We start from the raw sequence: 7,028 nt of genomic DNA on the forward strand, positions 1-7,028 counted from the left end.
AGCTGGAACATGAGAGGCAAGAATCAAAGAGGAAGGAGATACTCAAAGAGCTCCGGAAATCCACACGCGGGTTCTCTGGAGTCTGGCTGAATCCGAGATGCACCTGTAAGGGCAAAACCACAGACAGTCAGGCAGCTGCCTGTGGGTTGAGCTCATGCAGTCCCCGGGAGGGTGTAGGCTCTGACCAGCTGGAGTGCAGGGCCCCTGCTTAAACCTGAGACACTCAGGAGAGACCTCACAGTCACAGTGTTGAACTAGATCAAGAGCAGAGTCTAGCTCTGCCGTGTACAGAGTTCTCCAGAGGAACAGAGCTGATAGACATACATATATAATGGATTTATTTTAACTCATTGGCTCCTGCAATTGTGAGGGAAGTGGCAAACCCCAAATCCATGGGGCAGGCTGGAGACTCGGGTGATTGTTGGTGTAGCAGGCTTGAGAGAGAATTCCTTCCCCAGAAAACCTTTTTTTCTTTTTCTCTTCAGGTCTTCAACTGATTGGATGAGGCCCTCCCAGAATTTGGAGGGAAATCTCCTTTATTTAAAGTCAACTGATTTCAGATGTTGATCAGATCTATGAAAAACCTTCACAGCAAAATCTCAACTAGTGGTTGAGCAAACAACCGGGAAACATAATCTAGACAAATGCACAAAGTTAGCTACCATATATCCTAACAAAGATGTTTAAAAAGCCATGTGAGGATTAAAATGATCTGGAAATAGCATAACAGCTCTCCTGATTTAAAAAATCAGCATTCTTTACCAGAGGACAACTAATTCACACATTCAAATATGTAACGTTCACAATAACTAATATCAAATTTTTTAAAAATTACTGCTCATGAGAAGACAGAAAATGTAACTAATGGCTAGGGTAGAAATTGTCAAATAGACTAGAAATGCCTGAGATGGTGGAAGCAGCAAAGATTTTTAAAGTGCAACTATAAATAGGTTCCACGAAGACAGACATTTAATCTTTTTTTTCCAATTATGAATCCTGAGTGCTCAGAACAGAACTTTATAAGTATTTATTATATGGATGCACTGAATAAATGATACAAACATTTGAATATTTTATAATTGTAAAAGAAAGAATGAGAAAACTTCCGATGAACTGATAGGAAGAGACTTTCAGGATATAGCTATAAGTGAAAAAAGCAAAGTGCAAAGCAGCATATATATATAATATTGCATTTAAAAAAACTGTGAAAGAATGCAAAAGGACCTAGTAATTTAAATTTTATCATTATGAATGACTCTTCTTATCCTTGGTAATTCTGGATTGTATAGAAAATTAATTTGACAAGACCCATTTTTTAATAAACCAGTTTCTTCCTTTAATAGTCATTGGGAGTTCTGATATATTTGATTTTTTTCTATAATTTTACTGCGGGCTGTTTGTATTTTTTGTTTTATGTATGTAAGACTGCATGTTGTCCTCTCTGTTTACCAGACTAATAGGATTTTTGCCCATCCCATGGCAAGTCAGTTAAAAAATTATATTTCCTGGCATCCTTGCACATGAGTACAGTATGGGACAAAGCCCTAGCCAAAAGCATATGCACAAAAGTGCTATTTACTGCTGCTGTATATGCCTCTGAGATCATAAGAAATGCTCTCCCTGCCCCCTTCTCTCTTTATACTGACTGGGATATGCCGATAACTGCAGAAGTCCTCTTTGACCTACAAGGGGTAGCTGTATTTTGTGCATGACAACACTGCACCACCTGCATTTTCTGAGCTGCTTCCTGAAAGAGAAATATTCCTGTCAAATTTGAACCCACTCATTTATTTTTTATAAGAACAAAATAAATATGCTGATTTATTTTGTAAAAAAAAAAAGGACTAAATTACAATGGAAAAACTGAAAAATTCAACTGTGTCAAAAAGAAAAACATTTAAGAAGAAGAGAAATCAACATACATGGAGAAAAACAAAATCATAATAGTGGTAAAAGCAGCGCTTGAGACCATCAAGTGTTTATCTTAAAACAGAACTTTTCTTTTTTCATTTAATCTGCCTGTTAACCCTCATATGTCTAAAGTGGCATGTCCAAGATCAGTTAGTAAATAACTGAGCTCAGATTTGATTCAGGCCATCTGGCTTCAGCTGCTAAACTCTTAACTAAGATACATAATGCTTATTATGCTGGATAAATAGTCAAGATTCAAAATAGATGATAAGCAAAAGAGGTGATCCTGAGAGAGACACATTTTCAGAAAACAAATGTAGAAAAATGTGTTTTTGTTAGTAATAAATTTCTTAGTGAAAATGATAAAAATGTAATTTTATTACAATTAACCTACTGAGATAATTAGATAATGTCACAGGAGGGCCTATTATTTACATGCATAGTATGTTTTATGCAAAATTGTCAACACTGAAACATTGGCTATGCTTGTACTTGAAAGAAAATATAATGATACAGTACACACATATGCAATTATAGTTTCTGAAAATTTCCAGAAGGATATTGTCAGGGTCAGGTTCATCTCAACCTGGCCAGGAGGTGGCCAAGTGCTGGCCTGTCTGTTGCGATGAGGACATTTCATGGACTTAAATTATGATCATGTCAGCTGCATCCACAGCTGATTGCATTTGTAATCAGCCAAAGGGGAGTGTCTTCTGCAACGAGTGACATTTAATCTAATCACTGGAAACCTTTTAAGGAGGGTTCAGAAGAGACAGGCTGTCTTCCTGCTTCAGCTGACCAGCCTCTCTTGTGGAGTTCATCCAGACCCTTCATCAGAGTTACCAGCTTGCAGCCTGCCCTACGGACCTGGGACTCTGCATTCCCACAGTTATGTGAGACATTTTTATAAATTTTATATCTATGGATATTTCCTGCTGATTCTGTATCTCTGGAGAACCTTCACTAATCAGATATCCAAGAAAGAAAGAAGTTTTGTCTTGGAAAGAAGGATTCTTAATTTAAAGAATAGGAAGAAAGATTCTTATTTTTTTCTTCTTACATTTTTTGGCTTATCTTGAGTATTTTATCATAATAATATATTATTCTATAATAAAATAGAATTAGCTAAGGGTACAATGTTATTGAAATGATTTTGCTTCATATCTATAAAAATGAAAATTTCAACACTTGGGGAAACAATATTGCACTTTGAATATTATTTTAAAGTTGCTCCTAGAACTGTTATTTACAGGAGTGAAAACTGAAGACCACATAAATGTATCAATGAACAGATTATCAAATAAAAGCCTTTATCAAAATATATGCATTATCACATCATAAAATTGACAATTAAAAATGGAAGTTATAAAACCATGGGAAGAGTGCTTATAATAATTGTAACTGAAAAGCAGATTTTAAATAGTATTTTATGATAATTTCCACATGTAAACTGTATATGAACAGAAATTTATACATGAACAAAGATCTGAAATAGAAAATCATAAAACCGTATGTTAGAATTACGGGATTTTTTTTCAAGCCATGTTTAAGAAGAAATATCTTGGGGAATTTAGAATAAGGAAGGACATATACGAATACTTAAGTTATAGGAATATTGAAAATTGTATTCCAATGTGTCATCATAGGCAGAGAAGCCTAAAATTCTATGTTTAAGAATGGGATAAATCAAAGCATTATTTAAAGAATAGTTTCATTCCATTATGCAAACTTCAAAATATCATCCAGACATTTGTTTTGTCATGGCCATCAATGTAGCTGAATTTTCCTAAGATGTCATGTCTTTTTCTCTCACAGAAGATTAAACCTTTTTTCAACTGAATTCTATCTACAGCTTCTGATATGGTGATGAATAAGTATGTGGCTGAAATTCTATTTTGATTGATAGAAGATTCTGCTCTACCAGGCTCCACAGCCTTGGGCATCTGTCCCATTGGAGGGTCGCCAAGGTGTTTCCAGGCAAAGGCCATGGATTCTTCTGCCTGATGAGCTCAATAACCAGTTCCTGACATACCAGGGAATATATCAGTCACCATTCTCTAGGGAAACAGAACTGGCAGGAGATACCTGTAAATATTATGAGATTTTCTAAAAATTGCATCACATGACTGTGGGGATGTGATACTGCAAACACAGCTCTTTCCATAGATGGGCCCCCGGACCTGGCTCTACAGGGCAGAAACACATCTCTCAGTGGGAAGTGGCTTGTTGCAAGAGCGCTGTGAAAGGAACTGGAGGAATCTTCCCCAAACCAGTTCAAAATGGGGATATGGGTTTGTGTAGGTAAAGGGAAGGGGGTAGAAGTCAAAACTAAGTAATGCCCACATGGTACATTCCCGTCAGGTCAGCGATGACACGGCTGTTCTGGAGAAAGGCACGTAGTTTCTCAATCCTGTGTTGTCTCCGGCATGTCCTGCTGTTCCAGCTTTAGTGATTAGCTTTAGATATCGATGTGCAAGCTGTTACATGCAGGGCCGTCATGACACTTTTCTTAGCTGATCCTCAGGAATGTCAGGCTTTTGCCATTTGAGGGGGAGCTACTGATTCACGGGACCACAGGATGTTCTTGATGTCTCCTGTTGTCTTACTCTCATGAGCGGAACTGAGAAGGTCTGGCTAATGTCCCGGGAACAAAGCACAAAGAGTAGACTGCCGAGGGAAGCTAGGGCAGTCATATTCTCCAGCTACCGCTATTTCAGATCTTCTTTTTAGAGTCATTTTCATTCTTTTTGCTATAGACCATACAAAGTTTCAGTATTGTGGCATGATAAACTCAGTTTTTTGTTATCTAAAAAGTCTTTATTTTGCTCTTTTTCTAAAAAAAAAACAAAACACTTTTTCATTTAACTAATTTTAGTCTGACAATTTTAAGGCACATCTTGCAGACTGCCAAGTCTGCCTGAGACTTCTGATACCAAAGGCAACGAGTTAGAAGAAGGAGTTAGAGGAAGGAGTCCGCGGGAACCCACCCTCATCTCTGACGCAAACTACAAGTCCAGCACGTCCCAAAACCACCCTGAGTTTTGATAATGTGCTGGAAAGACTCACCAAACCCACTGAAACCTAAAATACTCATTGTTACGTCTATTACAGAGACAGGATGCAGAAAATCAGCCAAAGAAAGAAGCAGACAGCAGAATCTGAGAGGGCATCAAAACTTGTTATCCTTAGGACACGTTATCCTCCTAGCATCCCGGTGGGACAGTGTTCACAGAGCATTGCACCTGAGTGTTAGCTGCAGCTTTTATGGGGACTTCTCTACACAGGCATGACTGATTGATCGCCCATACGGTTGCATTCAGTTTCCAAGCCCTTCTCCCCCAGGCCAGGCTGACACCCACCAGGAGTCACCTTCTTAGCATCAACCATCAATGTGATTTGGGGGACCCACCAGCACACTCCCATCACTGAGTAAATTCCCAGCATGAAGAGTTTGCCCTCGAGGGGACAGAGACAGAGGCCAGACCTCTCTTTGGGTGAGGTCAAATTCTTTGCTACACAGTCACTTGGGGAAACTTCTTCATCATCTTTACTCAGGTTCAGTAAGAATTTTTTCAGCCATATATAATGTATTTTAACCCATATTTTTATTTTAATTTTGGTATTTATATATTTTTAATCCTGAAGTTATAATATTGTCCTTTTGTAATGTTTTTTAAAATCATTTTTCATAATCTTTACATCTTTGCTTTTAAAAATTACATCTGGTCCTTTTAAAATAACTTTATAGTCATATTCTGTAGCTAATTATTCCTGTATTTTAAACCCTCAGTGGTCTAAATCTGGTATCATTCTTTTTAACTTTGATTCATAGCTACTTTTACTTGTCAACCTAAACAGCAAACTAAGTTACAAAGCAACAAAAACATTTATTTAGGGTCTTAGAATTGCAAAACCGGGAGCACAGATTCAGGTTTAACAGCTCCAGTTGTGTCCCTTCTTGGCATTTCCAGGAGAGGGTTTTTAAAGGAAAAGAACAAGATTAGAGACTTTGTTTGTTGTTGGCGGGTGTTGGGATACTCTGACTGTCCTGCAGGGTCACTGAGCTCTTTGTTCGGATTGTTTATGGTCTGGGTGTCCGCGGGTTTTGAGGAACGTTGCTGATGAGGCTTTGCCTGCTTGGCAGTTTGGGATCTCCGCTGAGACCTGCACACGTCGCCTGCAAGCGACCTCCCGCTCCATTTTATATCTCTTAGCCCTATTAATTCCAACTTGTTTTCTTTCCTATTAAGTCCAAGATTTTTATACAGCCAAACTTCACAGAAAACCGCTGCGGACAGCAGGGCTGCTGGATCTGTGCCGGGCAGCCGCAGGCACAGAGGTTTCGCGCGGCAGCTGCAGCGACGCGCTGACCGTTCCACCCACTCAGCCGCAAGGAATTCGGGCGCGTTTTCCAGGATCCTTTGGCTGGCATGCCAGTCTCCAGAGGCTCTTGAAAAAAAACACTTAATCCTTTCCTCTCGGGATTGGGATTAGCCAACGAAGAAGAGCGCGAGGGTCTTGGAGAAGGGATCACTGTGCTGAAGCTTCTGGTCTTGTCCCGGGTCTCAGCACAGCCAGGCGGCGCGCGTCCCGCGGAAGCCGGGACTGCTGGATGCACCGGTGAGGCTTCGGGTGGCATTTGTCCTCGGTCGCGCTCGGTGACCAGACGCAAAATAATAGCCGCACGTTGGGGTCTCCTAACCACAGAGGAATCCCACGCGGAAGTTTTCGCGGGCAGGGGATGTAGCTCAGTGGTAGAGCGCATGCTTCGCATGTATGAGGCCCCGGGTTCGATCCCCGGCATCTCCACAGGCGGCCCTCCACTTTATTCCCTTCCTTTCAACACTCAGCCTTTTGTCTAGATTTATTATTTTTAAAAACTTTAATTTGTATTTATTTTATGATGACTTTATTCCAGAGCCACAAGTTCTTTCTTTTCCGTTTCCTCTGGAGACCTCCTTCTTTCTGGTTTAGGAACAATGCGCCCTTCTGCCGTCAGGGGGACGCGCGCGTGGGTGAGGCCCGCGTGCACCTGAGGGTCTCTGCTCACTGGGTCTGCTCCACCCGAGGGGCCACGTGGAGCCCCTCGCCTTCAGCATCACTCTCCGAGTTGTAAG

General features: G+C 40.3%; 1 non-coding gene across 1 annotated transcript; it reads left to right on the top strand.

Moving 5' to 3' along the window:
• Positions 1-6,648: 6,648 nt before the first annotated feature.
• TRNAA-CGC (transfer RNA alanine (anticodon CGC)) lies at positions 6,649-6,720 on the top strand. Its single transcript has one exon. It is a non-coding gene; the product is annotated as a tRNA-Ala (tRNA).
• Positions 6,721-7,028: the final 308 nt, after the last annotated feature.

This window comes from Tamandua tetradactyla, chromosome 5 (genome assembly GCF_023851605.1).
Source record: "Tamandua tetradactyla isolate mTamTet1 chromosome 5, mTamTet1.pri, whole genome shotgun sequence".
Classification (NCBI taxonomy): domain Eukaryota; kingdom Metazoa; phylum Chordata; class Mammalia; order Pilosa; family Myrmecophagidae; genus Tamandua; species Tamandua tetradactyla.